Here is a 24298-nt window from a genome sequence, read left to right as displayed (position 1 = left end):
TTTTTCAAAAGAAGATATAAGAATGGCTAACAAACATATGAAAAAATGCTCAACATCCCTAATCATCAGGGAAATGCAAATCAAAACCACAATGAGATATCACTTAACTCCAGTGAGAATGGCCTTTATCAAAAAGTCCCAAAACAACACATGCTGGCGTGGATGCGGAGAGACAGGAACACTCATACACTGCTGGTGGGACTGCAAACTTTCCCCTATGGAAAGCATTATGGAGATACTTTAAACAGATTCAAGTAGACCTACCATTTGATCCAGCAATCCCATTATTGGGCATCTACCCAGAGGAACAAAAGTCATTCTATAAAAAAGACACTTGTACCTGAATGTTTATAGCAGCACAATTCACAATTGCAAAGATGTGGAAACAACCCAAATGCCCATCAATTCATGAGTGGATTAGTAAATTGTGGTATATGTATACCATGGAGTATTACTCAGCTATAAGAAATAACAGTGATGTGAAGTCCCTTTTGTTCTCCTGGATAGAGTTGGAACCCATTCTATTAAGTGAAGTATCCCAAGAATGGAAAAACAAGCACCATATGTACTCACCAGCAAATTGGTTTCCCTGATCATCACCTAAGTGCACATTTGGGAATAACACCAATTGGGTATCGGACTGAGGTGGGGGATGAGGAGAGGGGATGGGTGCATAACTACATGATGAGTGCATTGTGCACCGTCTGGGGAATGGTCACGCTTGAATGTTCTGACTCGGGGGGGATGGAGGGTGGGGGGAGGGGATGGGGGTATAACTACATGATGAGTGCAATGCGCACTATCTGGGGAATGGACACGCTTGAAGTTCTGACTTAGGGGGATGGGCGAGACATGGGCAGTGCATGTGGCCTGAACTTTTGTACCCCCAGGATGATAAGCTGAAATAAAAAAAAAAAAAAGAAATAAGAAATACAAAAAGAAACACAGAAACACAAGTAGATATGGGAGATGACTTCATCTCTTTCAGTGATAACAGATTAAGTGGAAGAAAAAATAATGATGAGACAAATGACCCAACCAATAAGATAGATACATTAATTTAAATCAAACTCAATGTACTTTTCAAATCCACATAAAACATTTAAAAAATTGTCCATGTATCATGCCCAAAAAAACTAATTCCTGAAAGTCAAAATAATATAAATAACATCTTCTACCACAACAAACATAGAAATTAATCACAAAATTAGAAAAACAAAATAATCTGTTACAAGTAAGTTTAAATTTTTCTCTAATACAATTTTAGCATCGAAGAAAAAACTCCATAATAATTAAGCATCTAGGAAACAGCAATAGTTCAAATACCACATATCAGAAAAAATAGGATGCAGCTAGAGCAGAGAGAAATTTATATATTGAAATACTTATATATCTAAATGAGAATATGATAAGTTCATAAGTTCAAATTAAAAAATTGAAAAATGCAAATAAAAGGAAAATGGAAAATAATGAATCAGAAAATAGAAAAATGAATAAATAAATAGAAGAGCTCAGTTTTGGAAGAAAAAAGTAAAATTCATACACTATTAGCTAAGCTAATTAAAAAATCTGAAAGAAGATGCAAATACATAAACAACGGAGGCTAGCCAGGTTATTTAGTACACAGCCTTCAGCATTAAAGTGTTCAGTCAACACTTGCTGAATGATTAAAGGAAATAATAAAACCACCTCAGATTTAAAAATTTTTTAAATCACCATATTTCATTCAATTCTAAGATATACATTTTAATATTTTTGAGGTTGAAACTTAATAGTATCTCACAGTAGCTGTAGATAAATTTGGTTGTTATTTCTGGTGACGGTGATGGCATGAATGCAACCCCTTCACATTTCCCTAAAATAACAACCATTTCAGACTGATTTCAGGAAGAAGTATGAGTCCTGATTATTGGCTGAGCACTTTCCACGATCACCTTCTGATAAAATAAAGACAGGGCCATCGTCAAAACTTGCAGAACAGGTATCAAAAACTAGGAAGAAAAACCAAAGGCAATAATATTGTTTAAGCAAGTGCTGTATATTATCCCTCAATTGGTACAGAAAACAATATTGTATGGAAAAACATGATATCAATGACTGCCTCAAAAAGTAAATTAGAAAAGTCAGACATTGGATGTAAATTCTCCAGAGCCTATAACCACTCCATGGGCTCGTTTTTTTGTTTTGTTTTGTTTTGTTTTTTGTTTGTTTGTTTGTTTGCTTGGCCCCTGTTGCAATACTTCTGATGTGCTAATGTGCCTCCTGGAGCAAGAACCCTAACTGCCTCTTCCATTCCTCCTCCCCCAATTCTATAGCCCTGCTCTGAGGCTCAGCTCTATGGTTGGCATCTGCATTCTCTCAACAGACCCCAGACACTGACTGCTAGACCCCAGGATTTCCAAATCTCACCAGTCCTTGTGCCTTTATAGCTGAGCTCCACTCTACTGGTGGAACACATTGATATTCTCATATCAAACTGTTTTCCAGAATTAAGATTGGAGATGACACTATCCTTTCAGTACCAGTCCTAGCCAACCCTTTTCCATCATCTGGACTCCTCAATATTACCCAAGACTAAATTCACTAGAAGCCCTTTGGCAAGACATGACTCTTGGCTCAAGTAACCAGAACAGTAGGAAAGAGTCCACGTTTGACATGAGACCCACCCACCAGACAGCTGAGAAGAAGACCCAGAAAAAAGGTTTAAAACTATTCGCATTTTCTAGTCCTATACACTGACATTAGGGATCACATTTTTGAGCATTTTAAATAGTAATCAAACATTATGGTTTTAACATATATTTTCGTTCATTTTGAGAAGTTGAAACTGAAATAATGGGCTATAAATGGGCAATTTGTTGATAGCAAACATTCAAACAAATAGATGAATAAAGTTGAACACTTTGGTAGCAATGTAATCAGCATTTAAACATAAACAAACTCTCTGAGAGGAGTCCCAAATCTTAGCAATAAGCTAATATTTGTTGACAAGAGCTCTATGGAGGACAAATAAATGTGCATTAATAGAGCAATGGTAACTATTATTTGATTATTATAGGAATTATTGTGCTGACACAGTATCATTAAATATAGCATCAATACAGCCTATTTACTTATTTCTATTAGAGATTGTTAATCTAATTTCTATATTTTTAGTGGGAAATTTTTTTTAATTTTTTTTCACAAGTAGACTACCCACAACTTTTTCACAAGTAGACCCAGGAATAAAAATTGATGCAGCATATTTTGCACAACATTGAGAAATGTCTATTATAATTTAAAATGGCTGCACCCTTTAGCTTAACAATTCTACTTCTAGAAATATATCCAGCAAAAAAATACTTGCATAAGTGCACAAAGATGTATGTTCAATGACATTCACTGTAGCATTTCTTATAAAATTAAAAATTTTAAATAACCCAAATGGCCCTCAATAAAGGATTGGTTAAACAGATACAGTAAACTCATTCAAAGGACTACTAGGCAGTCAATTAAAAAGATTTGGTAGCTCTTTTTGTACTGATATGAAAAGACTTCCAAAACGTACTTCAAATTTTAAAAAAAGAAAAGAAGAGATAATTGCAGAAAACTATGTTTGGTATGATTCCCCTTTTTATTAAAAATGCATATTCCATAGCCAGGCACCATCACGTGCATCTGTAGTTCCAGCTACTTCAGAGGCTGAGGCAGGAAGATTGCTTGAGGCCAGAAGTTCAAGGCTGCTGCATGCCATGATTGCATCTGAGAATAGCCACTGTACTCCAGCCTGGCCAACATAGTAAGACCCTGTCTCTTAAAAACAAAAATACATATTCCTATGTAGATATTTAAATATAGATGTACCTATTACTGCCAAAATTGGTTCTTCATGGGGAGTGATATAGTAATAATTTTGCTTTCTGTGTTTTACAGTGTTTTAGTTTTTATGTTTATATTATTACTAGAGTAAGAAAAAATAAAGATTCATAAATACTTTGTACCATTTGCCTTTACTGCAGCACGTTCTTATAACTAATTATCTCCGAGAAAGACAAAAACTATGCAATGCTGCTAGTACAAAACAATTCAGAAAATGTCACTTCCCTATTCAAACCTCCTGTTACAGGTTAAGTTTTGTGCCACCCAAATTCATATGTTGAAGTCCTAACCCCCAGTATTTCAGATGTGACCTTATTTGGAAATAGGATTGTGGGAGCTGTAATTAGTTAATATGAGGTCACTGGAGTGAAGCCTAATCCAATACGACTCATATCTGTAGGGAAAAAAAGGGGAAATTTTGTACAGTGACATACACACAGGGTAAATTCCATGTGAGATCAAGACAGATTAGGGTGATGCTTCTACAAGCAAAGCCAAAGATCGTCAGCAAATCACCAGAACCTAGGTGAGAGGTATAGAACAGATTGCCTCTCATGGCCCTCAGAAAAAATTCTGCCTCCAGATGCAGAATCTCTTCCCGAGTTTTCAAACTCTAGACTCAAGATTGCAACATCAACTCTAACCTGAATGTCTAGCTTGCCAACCTGCCCTAAAGATTTGGAACTTGACAGCTTTCACAATCAGAAACTAAATACTTTCTCTCTCTTTCTCTCTTTCCTCTCTCTCTCTCTCTACACATATACATGTGTGTGTGTGTGTGTGTGTGTGTGTGTGTATGTCCCTCCAACTCTAATGAATAGATTCAAACTCCATAACCTGCCATTCAAGATCTTTCTCATCTGGCCCCAGGACCACCTTTTTCCCAGGCATTCACTGGCCTGTACAATCTATCGAGATGGAAATTTACCATGCTTTCTCACCGCCGTATTTTTGTTTACACATTTATCTCCACTCAGTACAGAAAACATTATAGTATGCGAAATTAGCAAGACAAATCGTGAAACATAATCATGCTCCTGTTTTTGTGCTTTTAATAACTATAATACTGATTTCATGAAATTTTCTCTTCTCCTTAAAAAGCTAGTAAAAACCTACCCTCTCTAGACACTTTAAAATTTGCTTCAAATATGAAAGAATTATCCAATTCTTCAGTTATCTTCTTCTTTCTCTCACTTTTCAATAAATGTCCACATGCCTCCTCTCAATCTGTAAAATCTCTGCCCATCCTCCTAACTTGCTCAAATCTTAACTCCTTTCCTAATTACTTTATATCAGAGTTTCTCAACTGTGGCATAATTATTGACATTTTGAGCCAGATAATTCTTTGTTAGCAACTAGGACTGTCCTTTGCATTGTAGGATGTTTAGCACCATCCCTGGCCTCTGCCCACTAGATGCCAGCCAGTAGCACACCTTCCCCCTTCACCACCTCACCAGTTGTGACAACCAAAAATGCCAAATATCCCCTGGTGTGCAAAATAGCCTCTGGTTGAGAACCACTGACCTATATAGTATTCACACCTCTCCTTCGGCCATAAAGACATCAAGGGCCTCATTCTGTGTTGCCAATGAAAAGCTTTTACCAGAGTTCGCTTTGTTTATTTTCCCTTCTTGCTTTTTCCCCAGGTGAAGGATGGAAAAAGCGGTATCAGAAAAATTGAGGAGATTTTAGAAATAGAATAGATTAATCATCTTGTTCTTTGTTTAGCTGAGGGGGAATTATTCAGCATAGCTCTTATGTTAATATTTCCACAAAACCTATGTATTAGAGGAGGGAAACAATTATAAAAGATAAATGTATTTTTGTTCTATTATTTCACTGGTTGTATGTTAAAGAAAATGAATTTAGTATGAAAATCTCTCTCAAAAGCTCCCTAATGAAACCCAATGATTCACCCTTTCTCAATGAAGAATGGATTTCATAATCAAATGAAGAAAAAGCAGTTCTGCAAAATGAACAACAGTACATTACAATGAAGAGAAATCCAGCGACATGGAATACAGATAACCTGTTCTAACTTTTGCATGTTGTTAGCCGCTGGTGTGCAGCCAAAATTTAGCTGTCACACTTGGAATGACTGAGGAGTGAAGTCAACTCTTTATTTTCCACACTAATGGAAACAAATATATCTGACCTAGAAGGTCCCCAACCCCCATCCATAAGCTCAAGTGGGTGAGAAGTATTTTTATTTGACTCCACCTCATTTTTATGTTGAACCCCAATGCTGGGGCAGGAGTAGGAGGTTGTGAAAATTCTATTACTCTCACAACACTATCTGGGAATTTTGCCACTTCCCTGGGTTTCTGTCAGTGAAGGGCCCTCGGCCTATCATAACATGGAGTGAAGGAGGGGGAAGTATGAACAGAGCAGGGAATTTGGGTGGGATCAAGTGGATGCCTCCCTTGGCCCCATAGAACTCGAGGGAGAAGCCCTTCAGGGCCTCAGAGTTGGAACAGTGCCCTCTCCTTGAAACCCACACAGTTGTGCTGCCATCATACCCTCTCTGTTCCCTCTTTCCCCTTCCTTTCCCATATATACCCTGGGAAGTCTTTTCCTCTCCAGAAGACAAAAGCAATAGTCACCCAGGATAGTTTTCTCAACTTGTCTCTCCCCGGCATTGTCCTAAAGGTGTGATCTTTTTGCCAAGAAGTTTGCCAGGGGATTGGTTTTCCAGTTTCATTTTTTTCTGTTGTCTACCATGTCACATGGTTTCCCTGAGATACTGAGTTGAAAGCAGCTTTGCTGCTTAAATGGCAGGGAATGGAATGGGATTAATTAATAGGAGGGAAAAATAGAACTTTGTTTCTAAAAATATAATCAAAATATTACATCTGTTTGTATTCTTATTTGATAATGAATCTATATTTGATAACAGCTAATGTTCTGAAAACTCAATTCAGACAGAATAATGAAAGGTTATTCATTACTAAGTTTTTCTATCCTTTCTTCCCAACCACCTTCATGCATTTCATTTGAATTAAAAAATATAGTAGTGCTGCCACTGTGTACATAGAAATTGAGAAGAGTCTATAGGAGATAAGTCATATACAGGTAACTCCAATAAGAGGATATAAAAATCAAAAGTCCTGAAGGCCACAATATTTGTACCTAGGGAAGACACAGGCATGTGCTGTGAAGTGGAGATCCTAAATACTAATTTCATCTCTCCTATTTCTGAGCATCTAGGATTTCTCCTAGAACAGGACAAATTTGGGTCCTAGAGGGTGCTATAAAGCAGATTTCCTGTCTTCTGTCAAGCAACTGCTGTTTCCACCATAAGGCAATGATCTTGGGAGCTAATTAATCCTGTTCCCTATACACCTTGAGGAGGATCTCTTCCAAGTGACTTTATCAGTTAAGTTTCTCTGGCTGTAAGTAACAAAGGCCAGTTCTAACTAATTTAAGATTAAAGAGAATGTAATGATTGACAGAGCTGAAAATTCCAGAGTTGGAATGATTTCAGACAAGCTTGAGTAAGATCACATCCTTTAGGGGCTGCCTGATGGTTCCTGACATCTTGTTTCTCACCTGAGGCAGCAAAAAAGATAGCCAGCTTCCCCAATAGTTCAAAGAAAAGACCACACGTTTTACCCTGGGTCTAGTGCTGAACCACTCACGGCAACCATGAGAATCTAATCATACAGTGATGGTTTGGGATAGGAGTCAGCAAAATTTTTACATAAAGAGCCAGGTAGTAAACATTTTTGGCTGTGCAAGCCACATTGTCTCTGTCACAACTACTCAAGTCTGCCATTGTAGAGCCAAAGCAGCCATACATAAATGAACAAGCATGGCTATGTTACAATAAAACTTTATCGACACTGAAATTTGAATTTTTTGTAATTTTCATGTATCATGAGATATTATTCTTTTGATTTTTTTGCAGCCATTCAAAGATATTAAAACCATTCTTAGCTCATAGAGTTTATAAAAATAGGTGGCATTCTCTACAGTACTCATTTTACTTGAAGCACATACAGTGAGGGAGGAGTAGTTCCCTCAAAGCAAAGTTAGGGGAGTGAGTGCTGAGCAACAAACACAGGAAATGTTCACCTCAGCACCACGATGCTTCACAGTTTTAGGCCATGAGGACCTGAGGGCATATTGCTCAGTGACTTGATAGAACTCATCCTGAAGCTAGAAACATAACAAATACCCCACCTCCAGCTCCCCATCACTGTTGCTAACCCCCTCTCTACCAGTCACCACTGGAGTGTCCAGGAGGCAGCGCCCATATCACTGTCTACTTTCTGTGGCATCAGCAAAGCAAGCAGGTCACCAGTCAGGATAGCACTGCACATTCTGAGTTGAAACCACTTGGTCAGTGCCCAGTTCCCAGTGTTACTGACACCAAGAAATCATGTGGTCTGGGGAAAATCCATATATTCTTTTATTTTTTGAACAAAAAAGTAGTTCTTGATAACAACTCATTGTTCTAGGCATTGGGGATAGAGTGGAGAACAAAAGAGAAAAAACCCTTCTCTCATGGAGCTTATAAATGAATGAATGAATGGAGAAAATAGAAAAATAAAGCAGCAAAAGGGGTTAGGGAGCATTGGATGTCATTTTAAACAGGTGGTCAAGGAAAGCCTTTTTGCAAAGATGACACTCAAGCAAAGATTTGAAGGACAAGAGGCCCCCAAAAATCTAGCAGGAGAGTATTTTGAGCAGAGAGACTAGCAAGTGCAAAGGCCCTGGGGCAGAAGTGGGGCTGGCATTTCAGGAAACAAGAATGGCTGAAGCACAGTGAGTGAAGAAGCCAGTAAGAAGAGATGAGATCAGAAAAGAATAGAGAGGAGGCACAGATCACAAAGGGCCTTGGGAGCCATGGTACCAACTTTGATTTTTAATCTAAGTAAGGAACCCACGGAAGGGTTTTTTGAGTAGAGAAGATGTGACTTGACTCACTCTTAAGTGATCGTTTTGATTGTTGTGTTGAGAATAGAGTTTTGAAGGGTAAAGGTGGAGGCAGGGAGACTTGGTAGGAGGCTGTTATAATAACCTAGGTGCCTTGGCCCCCACTCTCAAGCAGAAAATATTCCACTGGTTGAACCACAAATCTGCCTTCAAAACAACAAACCTCCCAGTGCAGCCTATAATAGGCTAAAGCATCACATAGCTTTGAAGAGCAAATGCAGGTATAGTTAGCCCAGCTACACACTGACCCAAGCTGGCTCCTGCATGAGTAGACATTATCAGGGGCCCCCACAAGTACACCCTGGCACTGCACAAAGGGAGTCAAGAGTACAGTGCTGTCTGTGACCTGTTACCTGAAGTTGCCTTCAGCCTCTACGGTTGCAAACCCACTATTCCTCTCATTCTAGAATATGTCTACCCTACCCTTTGGCTCAAATATCTACTGTCAGCATTGTATACATTCACTCTGTTTCCACAACCTGGTGCCTTTCTCACTCCTGAGACTGAGCAAGGTTAACCAACAGAAATGCTATTTGCATCAAGAGGTACCAGAAATGACACCAGTATACTTTCATTACAGATAAGTGTCCACTATCTTACCTAACATATGCATGCCCTCTTTGAGCTTAAAATCTCTGCACAAATACACAGACACCAACTTTAGGCTCTTTTCTTTGGCCTTGAAAGGGCCCCTTTACTCTTCGTGAAAAGAAGGAAAAAGACAGCTCCACTGTTCTACTAGATTTCCAAGCCACAATACGACCACCAGTACACCAGCACCACCTCGGGGCTGCCCTGGGAAGTGCGTATCTGAGGGCCTGAATGTGAAATTTATTAGATATATCTTTTATATCCAAATACCCATGTCATGCCAGAAAAGAGATCTGTTATCCTAGAGTGAGAGGATTCCAAGATGATCAGAGATATTTAGTGAATCCTGGGGCTTACAAAATAATGGCAGAAATTTATTCCCATTTCCCCACCGTATCTGCCCAAATAACTGACTTCACCTAAAGAGCCAAGGGTTTGAACGATGGTTTGCTTCACCTGTAGCATCACAGGCACTGAAGCTCCTGTTTACTGCTAACCAGCTGCTCACCTACCTTAACTCACCTGCTTATGTTTTTTAAATAATCTGCACTGTAGTATGCTCCTGCTTTTCCCCAGTTAACTCAGAATTTCTGTGAGCAGGGCCCAGGCATCACTTGGGGTGATTATAATGTACAGAAGGACTGAGAATTTCACCCTTAACCACCAAAACTAAGCAATCCCCACTAATGCGCATCTACCCAAAGGGAAAAAAAGACATTCTATAAAAAAGACATCTTCACTAGAATGTTTATAGCAACACAATTCACAATTGCAAAGATGTGGAAACAACCCAAGTGCCCATCAATACATGAGGGGATTAATAAAATGTGGTATATGTATACCATGGAGTACTACTCAGCCACAAAAAACAATGGTAATCTAGTACTTCTTGTATTATCCTGGATAGAGCTGGAGCCCATTCTACTAAGTATCACAAGAACAGAAAAACAAGCACTATAGGTACTCACCATCAAATTGGTATTAACTGATCAACACTTATGTGCACATTTAGTAGTAACATTCATCAGGTGTCGGGTAGGTGGGAGGGGGCGGAGGGGATGTGTATATTCACACCTAATGAGTGCAGTGTGCACCATCTAGGGGATGGACATGCTAGAAGCTCTGACTCGGGTGGGGCAAAGGCAATATATGTAACCTAAACATTTGTACCCCCATAATATGCTGAAATAAAAAATAAATAAAAACAAACAAATCAACAATTTAAAAAAAAACTAAAGGTTTCATTTCTTAAGTGGGAACTATCCTCATTCAAGAAAATCCAAGTACAGAGGAACCTTTGTTTCTGAACCTAAGTCTACAGAAAACTGGTCCCAGACGAGGTCAGTTCTTCCAATGGGAATGGGAGCTTTTAACCACCAAAGCCTCCTCTGACATATTAAGGTACTACTTCCCCTTGCTTTTGCACTATTACACCACAGCTGAGGCAAAAGATAATCCAGCATCCTGCCCGCCTACCCCCAACATCACCAAAAAAATTGGTTCAATTTCTCCATCTGCTTCTTGACAAATGGCCTTGATGCCTTTGCACATGTAATTTTCTCTTCTTGGAATGATCCGCTCCTTGAATCTCACACTCTATTCCCACCTTCACCTAAGTTTTGCTCAACACAATAAACCTTTCCTGATTGAGAGATGACCGACCACCTATTTACTCTATAGCATTCCCTGCTTCTTTCTATTATAGCATCTATTGTGCTACTTTTCATCAAGTCTAAGACACCATCAACTATGAAACACACTATTAGTTTATGTAATACCAAGGAACAAAAAAGACTGCCAGTAAAATTATAGCAAAGTCTTAGCATTCAGAATTCTTATTTTATTTATATTGAAAGGGTTCTTTTAGTGTAATTTTGAGACATATCACAGAGCCCGGGGCTTTGTTAGTATTTCTTATTTAATCAACTGATAGTTTCAATTTTTCTTCAATCAAAATACATGTCACAAGAAGTTAAGCAGTTGCTGTTTAAACTCAGCAGAAAGTTTCTGATACTGCAGTTTGACACCTTAATGATGGTCCTGCGTGATGAATGAATTGGTCACATCATCTCCGTGTTGTTTTGAAATTTCTTTCATCTCTTCAAAGGGATTTGGCAATTTCTCCTGCCTTTAGTTGAATTGACAATATTTCTCAGACATTTATGTCATATGAATTACCTGGGGATCTTAAAATGTAGATTCTGATTTTGTAAGTCTGGTGTGGGACCTGAGATTCTGCATTTCTAACAAATTCCAAGGAGATGCTGCTGCCCCTGGTCCAGAGACCACACTTGGTGTAGCAAGGTGGTAGACAATCCTTCAGCACACAGCACAGTCACTGTGCCCTACACAACTTATTCAATGTGTATTTTGCTTTGTTAGGACCCATAAAGCATTGTATTAATTTCCAAGAAAATCAGAAATGAGGGTCATCCCTTCAACTATAAATTTTTACCTCACTGATATCAAATATACGTCCCACTGCACTGTTTCTAGACTTTCTGGCATATATGATAACTTTTCTTTCTGATGCTGAATTATAGTGTGATTTTTTAAAGACATGTTAAATGGCAATGAATTCCACTTGTGCAGTACCAACAATGCACATACATCACTGAAGGGAAGATAAAATCAACAGTTATGACCAAGTTTGCACCCACACAAACCAAGATCACTTATGGCTGCAGCCTAGACACGACATTTATAAGATACCATCAATTGTAAGATGCAACCTGATTCTGGAGATGTAACACAGTGGGGGTGGGGGGAATGCATGGCTTAGTACTGATGCAATACTCTGGTTGTCTGTGTTCTTGCCTCTTTTCCCCAATTATACTGTGAGTTACCTGAGCACAAGGACCGGAAATACCTTTATCCTAAAGACAGAACAAAGTGTCAGGCACAAGGTAAGTGTGTGGGATGCAGATGCAGTCCTAATACTCTCTTGACAACGGTAGATTCAGCTGGGCTCTGAGTCAGTGACTCACACTTACTTGTAACCTACACATGTCCGAAATGTTCTCTGGCTGTGCCTACCCAGGGCTTAATGTGAATAAACTGGGGACAGCAATGTGCCTTGTCAGCTAACACAAGCCCAGGGAGGTGGAGTAGATGATGGTAGTGGTACTTTATTAATAAAAAAGCGTGCTGGATGATTCTTTGGGATTCTGGTTACTTTGATTTGCGTTTTGATACGTTATGACTGGTTTAATTCTACTCTCCTGACTAGCCTGTTTCATTGTTTCTTTTTTTGTACCTGATGGCTCAAGTCACACAGAAATTCAGAATCCGTGTGTTGTTATTCATGTGGGCCTTTTAGTTCATGAGCATCTCTGATAAAATATGTGAGTTTTCTACCTCCAAAAAGAAACAAGGGAAGAATTATGTTAGCATTTTACAAAAGCATTTCATGAAATAGTATGTCCATTAACACAGAAGTTGGAAATTTAAATTAAATAATTATTGTTGATGAAATAACTCAAAAATCTCAATAACTGTAGAAAATTAAATTTTAATTATCTGATTTTTAACTCCCAAACCATGTTGCCATAATAAGACAGCTATTCAAATAAGTAAAGCCCTCCACCTAAAGCTATCTCATTAAAATAGAAATGGGCTTTTTATAGTACAAAAGTATGAGAATTTAAATAGAGTCATTACATTTTAGGGCTAGAAGGAATCTTAGACATCATCTTGTCTAAATCCCTTCATGTTCACAGGGTTAGGATTTTTGCAGGTTTTTCCATCCTTTTAATTTTAATATTATTTATAATTTCAATACTCTTTATTTATATGAAAACATGAGATTGTTTAAAGGCTTGATTCACAAAAATAAAACTTTTTTATATGTGTTTAAATTACAGTATTGTAAGTTAAATAGTCCCCATTTAGAGAAGGGAAGTGAAAAAATCATTAGAGGCTTGGAAGTGGTGGCTTATACCTGTAATCCTAGCCCTTTGGGAGGCTGAGGAGGGAGAAGTGCTTTAGGCCACAAGTTCCAAGTTTGAGACCAGCCTAGGCAAGTGTAAGATCCCTGTCTCTACAAAAAAAGTAGAAAAATTAGCCAGGCATGGTTGGGATGCCTGTAGTCCCAACTATTTGGGAGGCTAAGGCAGTAGGATCTCTTGAGCCCAGGAGTTTCAGGTTGCAGTAAGTTATGATGAGGCCTCTGCACTCTAGCCTGGGCAACAGAGCAAGACCCTGTCTCAAAAAAAGAGAAAAAAAAAAGAGAGAAAAGATCATTAGAGAAGACTCTGCCTATAACCTATGCCCCTCTATAATAGAGCCCATTAAAAAATGCAACCTGTGACCCTTGCTAGGAAAATATACAGCCAATAATCTTACTAGTCAAAGGTAACTAAAAGTAGCATTATTTCTTCTAAGATCTGGGAGATGGAGAAATCAAAGAAAGACTCCCTTTTAATTCTTCTTAGGGTGGGAGAAATGCTTCTATGGGTGGGGGGAAAAAGCCTTGAATTTTAAGCGAACTTTTCTCTAAAACATAATGTTAAGTGTCTTTTAAAAAATATGTATGTTTCCTGTAAAGAAAATAGAGGTTGTTTCTAAAAGATTAACTTTGTTTTAAACCAAATTCTTTATAGGAATCTGACTGCTTGAGTCTAAAAAATCCTCTGAAGTAGATGTAGTGGCAGTTTTCCATTGCTGTGAGTACTTTTGGTATTTCTTTATTTGATCTTCCCTAAAGAGATATTTATCTCTTTTAAATGTTTGTTCTATCATTCTGGTTTGTACAAGAGACCGGAACATCAACCCAGGGCCTGAAAAGTATTAATGTGCCTTTAGAAGGGTCTAATTTTTGGCTAAAGGAGTTTAGTTTTTGAGGTCAGAAGGTACCTGGTGGTGTTTCCCTTTCTTTTCATGTGTAAATTGTGGTAAGGAAGGTTCCAAAGTCCATGTGATGGATTTGAGCACAACCTCTAGATGGCTACAAACTCACATAAGCTGCTTTGGCCCTAACTAACCCCTGATTCTCACTTACCTTCTTGTCTACTTAGAGCAGACTGGCAGGCCGAAAACCAGGAGCCAGAAAATCTTTTTCAATTCCTTTGCAGGAAGGACAAAAACTCAGAAAATCATGTACCAAAAAACTAGAGCTTTGGTGACCTCTTGTGGGATGATTTACTAGTAGCCCATAATAAAACAAGCATTTTCATATTGGAATCTGAGACTGGTTTTCTTTGTAGGTCCAAGAGTACAATGATGTGCCTGCTGACAGCCAATGGGCCTGTTACAATCTAGAAATGCCTATACATACATAAACTTAACAATAAAGTGTTACTAAATGGATCAGGCTATATGTTCAAGAGAGCCTACATACATAAACACACATCAGGAGTGATTTAAATAAAGTATTAAATACGTTAAGACATTCTAGAATCTTCTATCCATAGGATAGGAAGGAACTTTCCAACCACCCATCAAGTATTTGATGCTCCTCTGCAAGGAATTCAAGGAATTTGGGAAGAAGTTATGAATTAAAAAAAGCTAAACTATAAGATGTAGTATAAGAATTAATGGAAAAATAAAGAGTCATCTTCTTACTTAATAGTTAACATTAATGTCATTAGACCTATAATAACTAATGAAATAAACTAATACGTCTTATGGCCAGATTACCAATATATTTATGGTCGATGGGATGAAGCACAAATTTGTTCATTAACAAAGTATTTATTGGTATTACACACAAGAGCAGAATTTTTGGCCAAATACACCAGTTTTCTAGCTATGACAATTTGGTATTTGATGATTCTATCTCAAGAATGTCAATTGATAAAGGAGATAAAGTCATTGTCTCATACTTGGAAAAATAATAGAATACATACCAGAGGAGAAAACTATAGTGCTGCATCTCACTATCAGATGAGAAGTAAAATAATTTTAAAAAATTGAATTTAAATATAAAGCAACCAGATATAGGATTGTGGTGGTTTAAGCATGGTCACTTGGACTTTCATCATGGGCATTTCATCAGAATCTCTCTATTTTCCATATGCTCTAGAATATCACTTTTCAGAATTACAGAGAAAGCCTTGTCCCTCTCAAGAGTGTTTCCTTAACAATCTAATTTGCCTGTAAATTCTCGATTAAGAAATCTAAGATTAACTAAAATTCAGATTATTAATTTATTCCTTTGTTTTTTCTCCATGAAATCCAGTGATATGATCAGACTCATGACTCTGAGTATATTAAGCTGAAGTCTAAAGTTTGAGTATTGTATAAGATAGGCAAATGGAAATGAAGGCTATTGAATACACATTGCAAGGATAAGAACCATGTTATCTAATATAATTGTCCAGATGTTAAGTTTTCCTTTGCTTATATTTGATTCTAAAGCTGATTGTTTATTTAAAAGATTGTGCCTTGATTACAAGACATTAGAAACTATCCATAAAATAGTATTTTCTATTTTACAAAGACATGTAGCTCAACTTTGGAAGCAAGGATCTGTCTGTTAATAATTTATGGTTAGGTTTTACAATTAAGATATAAGAAGAATAATTTGGGAAGTTAGTAATTGCTTTTCTTTTGCTTGAAGCATTTATCTTGGTTCATATAAGAATAATATTTTCAATATCCTAATACTGATGCTCATAAAGCATTTAAAATAATTTTATTTTTTTAATTATATAAACTTCCAAAAATAAAAAATAATCAGCAGATTCCACTACCCAAACATAGTTATCTTCATATTTGCATATTACCTTTTGCCTCTTTGGATAGTCCTTATCCAATGATAGTCTTACTTTTTTTTAGCTGCAATTCTAGAGTTAGATGCATTCCACATCAGGTGCTTGGGTGCTTTATTTCTATTTCCTACAGTCTTCATAAGTCTCACGGTAGAGATGGATAATATTTTATCATATTAATGTTACATAATTTATTAATCATTTACTTTATGGTTATATAAGTTGTTTGTCATTCATTTGCTATTGAAAATGACACTGCAATAAATATTTTCACATAAAAGTTTTAGGAAGGCTTATTACCAATAATTTGTGCTATATCTCATTTGAAATAGTGTAGGAGCTTTCGGGATCACAGCAAAACAAAGTGATGGCACACTCCAAAGGGTTTTGTCTACCATGATTTTATTTAACAAATGTTTCTGAGGTTTCCAATAGCACCCCCAATAGTACTGTACTACTTACACAAGCAAATACTAAGTTTCTGTCTGTGTCTTTAAGCATATGGGGCTTCCTTTAGCAATACAGAGACTCCCATTGCCCTAGGTTTCTAGAAAGCAAAAACTCTTAAATCAAATTTCCCACAAAGTTCTCAGGGCCTCAGAGCAAGTCTCACTGAGAACTCACGGGAGCCTCTTCACTCCTGAACTCTGAGACCTTAACATGTCTATAGGTCTTGTCTTTCTCAGCAGTTATCAGATTCTAACAAAGGAAGTGTACGCAGAATGAGGAGAATATGGGCACCACCATAAGAGCACCACCATTTTGGAATTATGCAAAGAAAATAGACAAAGAGAACAAGGAAGCAAAGAATTTGGATGACAGAAGAGGGGAGTGTCATGGAAATGAAGGGGGGTTTCAAGAAGGGCAGTCTACACCCTAAATGAATAAAGAAGTATACTTAGGGATCAAATTGATTTGGAAACATGAAGGTCAGTTATGCTTAGCCAGACAGTGTCAGGGTAGAGGATACAGGAGGAAGCCAGATTTTAATAGGTGAATTACTGGGGAAGTGAAGAAGTGGTGTGGTCAAGTGTAAATCCTCTTTCAGAAAACACAGCTGAGAAGGGAATAGAGGGATGGCTGACATTAAAGGGCCACACATATTCAACAATTTTGTAAACGGGAGAGCCATAGCCTGAGGAAAAGACAGACAAGGAAAAGCAGAAAAATTGAAGGCATATGAGAAAATTGGAGAGGAGATGAAATAGTATCCTAAGCAAGAACCTAAGAGGAAGGCCTGGCCTCAACAAGAAGGCAAGAGACCTCATTCACTGAGGTTGGAGGGAGAGAGTCAAGGATGAGTCTGGTTCAAAATTTGAGGGAAGATATGGGTGTCTGAAAGTTTTCATTTTTAAATGCCTCACTATTGTCAATAAAATAAATGGCCTAGGTACCAACAGAAAGTTAAGAAGGGTCCCAAGGGAGTGGCAGGGATTTGGAGAAGTTATTGAGAAGAGTGGCAAGAGTTACTAACCAAGTACAAAGAATAGGACTGTCAAGCATTGATGAGAAGCCAGCTAAATTGAGTGTAATATTGGCCCTCAGCAAATACCAGGTGATTTTTTTCTGAGCCCACTGGGTAGCCCAAGATATATGCATAGGAAAGTCCAGGGTTGAAGAGAATTGGGGGCATTGGTGCAAAAAAGTGATTCCAGCAATTGGTCAAAGGGTTCAAGCTGGGGAGAGATATAAACAAGAAGAAAATGGTAGATAAACTAAGATAGCAGTGTCAGGAAACAGATGTCTGTGGGCTGAGAGAGAAGTCTATGGAGATTAAGGTCTAAGGCGAGAGCACTGGAAATAAGAACACAGAACAGCTGTAGGGCATGAGAAGTTCATTTGAGCTGTAGTTATCCCATGCCCACCAGGGAAGTCTGGAAGGGCGAGCCTCAGGCAAAGCCTGCCTTGGGTTTCAGAGAGGTAGAAATTATGCTGTTTCTCTAATACTCCGGCCACATCATCCTTCTTTACCCTCACACTGGCCAAGTTCATGTCCCTCTCACCCTTCAAGTCGCAGCTGAAGTTGACATGCTTCACGAAGGGCCTTTCCCAACTACTGGCACTAAAGTAGAAACCCCTCCTCTCATTCTGAATCCCACTACTGGGTTTTATTTTCTTAATCACCTCTATTACTTCTTTGTTATCTGTTTTCTTGCATGAGAATTTAGCTTCATTTTGCTCAATAAATATTTGTTGAATGAATGTTTGTACTCCCTGGCAGCAAAACTATACCAAGGGATTTATGGGCCACTTTGCTTATATCAGAATAACAAATGACTTTATGTGACCAAATCAGTAATAGTAGAGTTGATCTAATATATTGGACCTTTAAGTACATTAAGCAATAATCAAGTGAATCAATCACATGGTGGGCCTATTTAACCCTTAAAAAGTAAATAAAATTTTATATAATTATATATTGTAGTATGATTATTAATGCATTTTTATAATATAACATGTGAACACCATTTATAGATCCCTACTGCACTCCAGACAAGTAATGAACATAAAGATTAAAAGGAGATTATTTTTTCCTTCAATGGGTTTACAAGTTAACAGGGAAAATGAGACATACTTGTATGAGAAAGATATGACCAAAATGCCACTGAAGCAGAAGCCGTGTCAGATTACTCAGCTCAGGATCCCCCATTCCCCAGCTGGTAGTTGTTTGTCCACGAGCTTCTGCAACATTAAAATAAGGCCAATAATGATACAGAGCTCTTGTAAAAATTAAATGAGATAAAGAATATAAAGTGGTTAGCAAAACACCAAACATTTCACTAAGATTCACAAAATGCCAACTGCTAGTGCTTACAGCTCCTACTAAAGTATTCTTTGATTTCATTAACTGCCATGAAACGCTCATAAAGTTGACAAAATATTTTCTGGTATTACATATGATAATTACAACTCATTCCTATTTAACTAATTAGTTTTATTGGACGAAGAATAGCCCACATCTGAACTTCACGATGTGTGCCTCAACAAATAAAAAAATTATTATTGATAAATTAACAGTATTAAATCAAAGGTGATTATATGGGAACGAGCAGCTTTCTCAACTAACTTCTCATCAGTCTAATCATGGGAAAAGCAAGTCTTTTATTAAAAATGGAGAATTGGACCAGGCGTGGTGGCACACACCTGTAGTCCCAGCTACTCTGGAGGGCCAAGGTAGGAGGATCCCTCGAGCCTAGAAGTTTGAGGTTGCAGTGAGCTATGATGATGCCACTGCACTCTAGCCCAGGCAACAGAGTGATACCCTGTCTCAAAAAAAAAAAAAAAAAAAAAAAAAAAGAAGAATTTTTAATAAAACTGGGAACTTTTACTAATCCGTGGAAATTTAACCATGAAAGTTTTAACCATGAGAATTAAACTCACTAATCTGCAGAAATGCCTATTGTGTAATACTATTTAACATTTACTTGCTTCTGGCACTATTCAAGAACAAATACCTTATTCCACAAGGTAACTAGCGTTTGATTTATAAAATATGGTATTTAATCATAAATGTCTAGGTTGGAAAGTCTTATGGGGCAAAATACTCTAGAAAATATGTTGGAATCAGTTCAGAATTATCTAAAACTTGGATCATTATTAGTGAACTTGAGCAAGATTTCTTCCTGGACATTTATAGCTATGTAGAGTTTTATGTTCATAAATTTTGCATTTGAAGTACAAGATCAAAAGATTGATATTTCTAATTCATCATACAGACATGTAAAATTACTAAAGAGATTTATCTGGTATATCTCACATTTCAATCTGTTTTCTACTAACACATATCTGAAAAATAAAAGCCAAAAAGTCCTAATTGTTCAAGCATGTAATTAAAATTCAAAATTAGAAGGCTTCTAAAAGAAGTTTGATAGGGACACAGTTGGCCTTGTTCTTACCCTATACACACATGAAAAAAATTCGTCTCTGTATTTGTCTTCATTATAATAAGGATATTAGAAAATGTGTGTTACAACTGCTAAAACTCTAGAACAACACGTGTAATCTAAAAAGTCAAAGCTGATTTATTCGAGACATTATTCAACAGAAGTGGCACATCAAAAAGTAGTAAAATATTATGAGATTTTTATTGTAAGTAAGGTTCATATATACTTTCAAAGGGAAGAGTTAGAAAAGTGAACATCTTTCAATGTCTTCAAGATTAATGGTAAGACAGTCTGAACTGGCCATGTCACAGAATAGCAGAGGAATTGTATAACTTAATTACAGTCTGCACACACATATGCTCTAATTTTTAGAAACAATTTTTACTTTGGCTATTTATTCAGACAGTATTATATTCCCAACAATAATAATTTTTTATTTCATCATCCTGTTTGAATCAGGTTTAAGCACACAGCTGCAGCATGTTGAATTTTTAAGAAGCAAAGTCAGTCCAGTTTCATGAGTTTGAGCCTTTTATTCCTTATTTGAATTTATTTTTCCTGGAAAGGAAAAATAGTTATAGCAGCACCTGGTATAGTGCCATGAACATAGTGGAGGCTTAATAAATATTTATCACTGTTGAAGTTAGAAGAAACCCTGGTTTGCACTCTGCATGATATGTTGAATTAGGACCATATTGCTTGCAAAAAACATAAACATTGGGTGCAGCATCTGAATTTTAGACAATTTTTGAAAATGACTATTTTATAGGAGGCCTAATCTGCTACAGAAAGGATAAAATATTATTTATAACTGTGATTAAGATGCATTGAAATCTAAAGAACTGTTTAGAAAAGCAGCCTCTACAGAATGTTGGAAATTCTTATTCTTGTATTGTGATCTGATTGACCTTGGCAGGAGAGCCAAAAGAGAACCCCAGCTGTATATCTGTAGCAGAGAGGGAAGTAAGCCAAGACCAGTAGGGACAGGGCCAGCCTGATAGATATGACTATAGAACTCCCCTCAATTTCACCATCTAAAAGGACACACCAAACCTGAATCTAAACCAGGTTAATGTTGTTAGTCATCATCCCAAGCCAGCTGGGACCATGGCACCAGGAATTGGTTATGTGGGAAATGTTATTATCCGATGGATGACAGCTTTATGTTTGGAATGGGAGGAGTTGTCTGGGTTGTAATAGGGCCTTAGCCAGTGGACTGCAGAGGGGAGAACATTGGGATAAGATCCAGATCCCCCAGAGAGAAGAAGCTGGCAAGAATAGTCAGCTTCTCGGGCCCAGACAATTTGGCTGGAGTTCAGGGCTGGAATCCATTACCAGGAAAGAATGAAGTGCAAACGAAGAACAGAGGCAAGAGTCTAGAAACACAGTGGGGTTAGGGTCAGGACCAAGGGGCTTAATATTGGTAGCCATGTAAATGTTTACACAGGACTCATCCAATAGCAGGCTTAGGGCAACAGATGACTTCCAGACTCCATTTATTAATAGGAATGGAACTCCTAACATCCTGCCAAGCCTGGGTCTTATTTGAGTAACAACTTGATGGTGCTATGTCTGTAAGTTGACATTATGTAGTATCTGCTGCTAGGCATGGCTATGCAAGAGCTGTCAATTTGGGGCATTAATTTTTTATTTTGGAATAAACTTAAACCCAAAACTATATTAAAATTGACCATTCACTTATATACTAGAATGTCAGCTCTGCCAAAGGAATCTTTGTCTTTTTGTTCACAAGTGTGCCATGTGCCTAGCTGGCACATAGTGCTTAGTTAGCATATAACATGTATTTGTTGAATTAAAGAATGAATTAATCAAATATTTTCTAACCATTGCCATGAGGTCTGCAAAACTTGGAGGTGACTCCCCTTTCTACTTACACTGTATTTCAATTTTTTAAAAATCATAATGATATTGCAATTCCAGATCAACAAAAGTTAGAGACCTATCAAAGGGTTTTTATGCCTTTATTCCATTAAATAATAAGAGAAATATTACTATTTTGCTTAATAAGAAATCCAAAAGGAGGGGATTATGATGGTTAATTTTATGTGTCAACTTGACTGGGCCACAGTATGCTCAGATATTTGCCCAATCATTATACTGTTTCCACGAGAGTATTTTTGGATGCATTTAACATTGAAATCAGTAGACTGAGTAAAGCAGATTGCCCTCCCTAATGTGGGTGGGCCTCATCCAATCAATTGAAGGCCTGAACAGAACAAAAAGTCTGACTGTCTCATGAACAAGAGGAAACGTGTGTTACCTGACTGCCGTTAGGCTGGGACATCAGGCTTTTTTTTCTGCCTTTGTACTCTAATTGAAACATCAGGGCTGGGAACAGTGGCTCAGGCCTGTAATCCCAGCACTCTGGGAGGCTGAGGCGGGAGGATCATTTGAGCTCAGGAGTTCGAGATCAGCCTGAGCAAGAGCAAAACCCTGTCTCTACTAAAAAAAAAAAAAAAAAAAAAAAGACAGAAATTAGCTGGACAACCAAAAATGTATAGAAAAAATTAGCCGGGCATGGTGACACATGCCTATAGTCCCAGCTACTCAAGAGGCTGAGGCAGAAGGATTGCTTGAGCCCAGGAGTTTGAGGCTGCTGTGAGCTAGGCTGATGCCATGGCACTCTAACCTGGGCAACAGAGTGAGACTCTGTCTCAAAAAAAAAAAAACAAAAAAAAAAATCAGCTCTTTCTGGACCTTGGGCCTGCCTATCATTGCACAAGAACTATACCACTGGTTCTCTTGGGTCTCAACCTTGCCATCTGCAGATCTTGGGACTTGTCAGCCTCTATAATTGCTTCTTTATTAAATATTTATATATACATTCTATTGGTTCTGTTTCTCTGAAGAACCTTTACTAAAACAGGGAGTTGCAAAGTTGGTTACTTCAGTAACTCAACAGCATCAAGGCTTTTTGCCACTTTCTTTTTCTACCACCTTTGGCATCTTGGCTTGCTGACTTACACCGTTTCTATTCCTGGCCCAGGTGGCTGCAGCAGCTGTAAACATCACTTCCTCACCTAGCTACATTCAGAGTAAGAATGAAGTTACCATTTCTTTAAACACATTTCTTTTTAAGAGTAAGCCTTTCTGAGAAGCAACCTCAGCCAACTTCCCCTTATCTTTCATTGGCAGGAAGGACTACATGACTCTTTTTAAACCAGTCTCTGAAAAGCATAATAGAATTACCATGATTGGCTAGGAGTAATCAGATTTATCCCCTTGAGACAGAGAATCTGAGTCACTTTCCCTGAGCCAGTGGCTACACAGAAGGTAAACAACTGAACAACTTTTAACAGCAAGAAAGAAGGGGGAAATGGACTTACAAGCAAACACCTTCTTGCTATACCTATCCTGCTTTTAGCCCTCTATTTCCATGCATGTGGGAATCTTGAATTTTCCTAATCATCCTCAAGCACAAAACTGACTTTTCTCACCAAGTGATTAGGAGCTACAGGATCCTGGAGTCCACAGCCAAGATCTCTACCTGCCACTTCAGAACTGAAACACTCACTCCCTCTCTTAGTCTGTTCCTCCTGCTATAACAAAATACTTTAGACTGGGTAATTTATAAATAATGGAGTGTTATTGCTTACAGTTCTAGAGCCTGGAAGGTCTGAGATCAAGGTGCCAGCAGATTCTGTGTCTGGTGAGGGCTCTCTGCTTCATAGATGACAACTTGTTCTTGTGTCCTCATATGGTGGAAGAGATGGAAGGGATAAAAGGGATGGACAGGAGACGTCAGTCTCTGAAGTCTTTTTTATAAGGATATGAATTCCTTTCAGGAAGGTGGAGCACTTATGACCCAGTCATCTCCCAGAGGCCCCACCTTCTAATATTACTACCTTGATCATATGGTTTCAACATATGAAATCTGGAGGGACATATACATTCAAATCATAACACTCTCCCAGGACTCATCTGATTCCCTCCTTGGGAACTGACCTCAGCTGAAGAAAGAATCATCACTCATCAAGTTGCATTGGGGTGGGGGCAGGAGCAAAAAGGCGCAGTCTGCTTTGCCTCAGTGCTGGGGTCATCCCAGTTCCAGGCCTTCCTATAGCATTGGATGAGGTCTGTATTACGGCAGCATTGTAATTCACTCTCTTCCTCCACCCAGTTCTGCTTTTTACTACCCACCCCCAGCCCCAGCCCCTCACCCCCACTCCAGTACAGCTCCCAAGAGCCTTCCTAAATAAACCTACATATTCAAATCTACCTCTCAGCCTATTTTTCTGGGAAATCCAACCTGCTCAGGAGCAGACCACAGAGGGGACTGACCATGGTTTACGGGAC

Source organism: Lemur catta, chromosome 2, assembly GCF_020740605.2.
Source record: "Lemur catta isolate mLemCat1 chromosome 2, mLemCat1.pri, whole genome shotgun sequence".
Taxonomy (NCBI): domain Eukaryota; kingdom Metazoa; phylum Chordata; class Mammalia; order Primates; family Lemuridae; genus Lemur; species Lemur catta.
The sequence above is the reverse complement of the archived record's forward strand: the minus strand, read 5'-3'. Positions refer to the sequence as shown.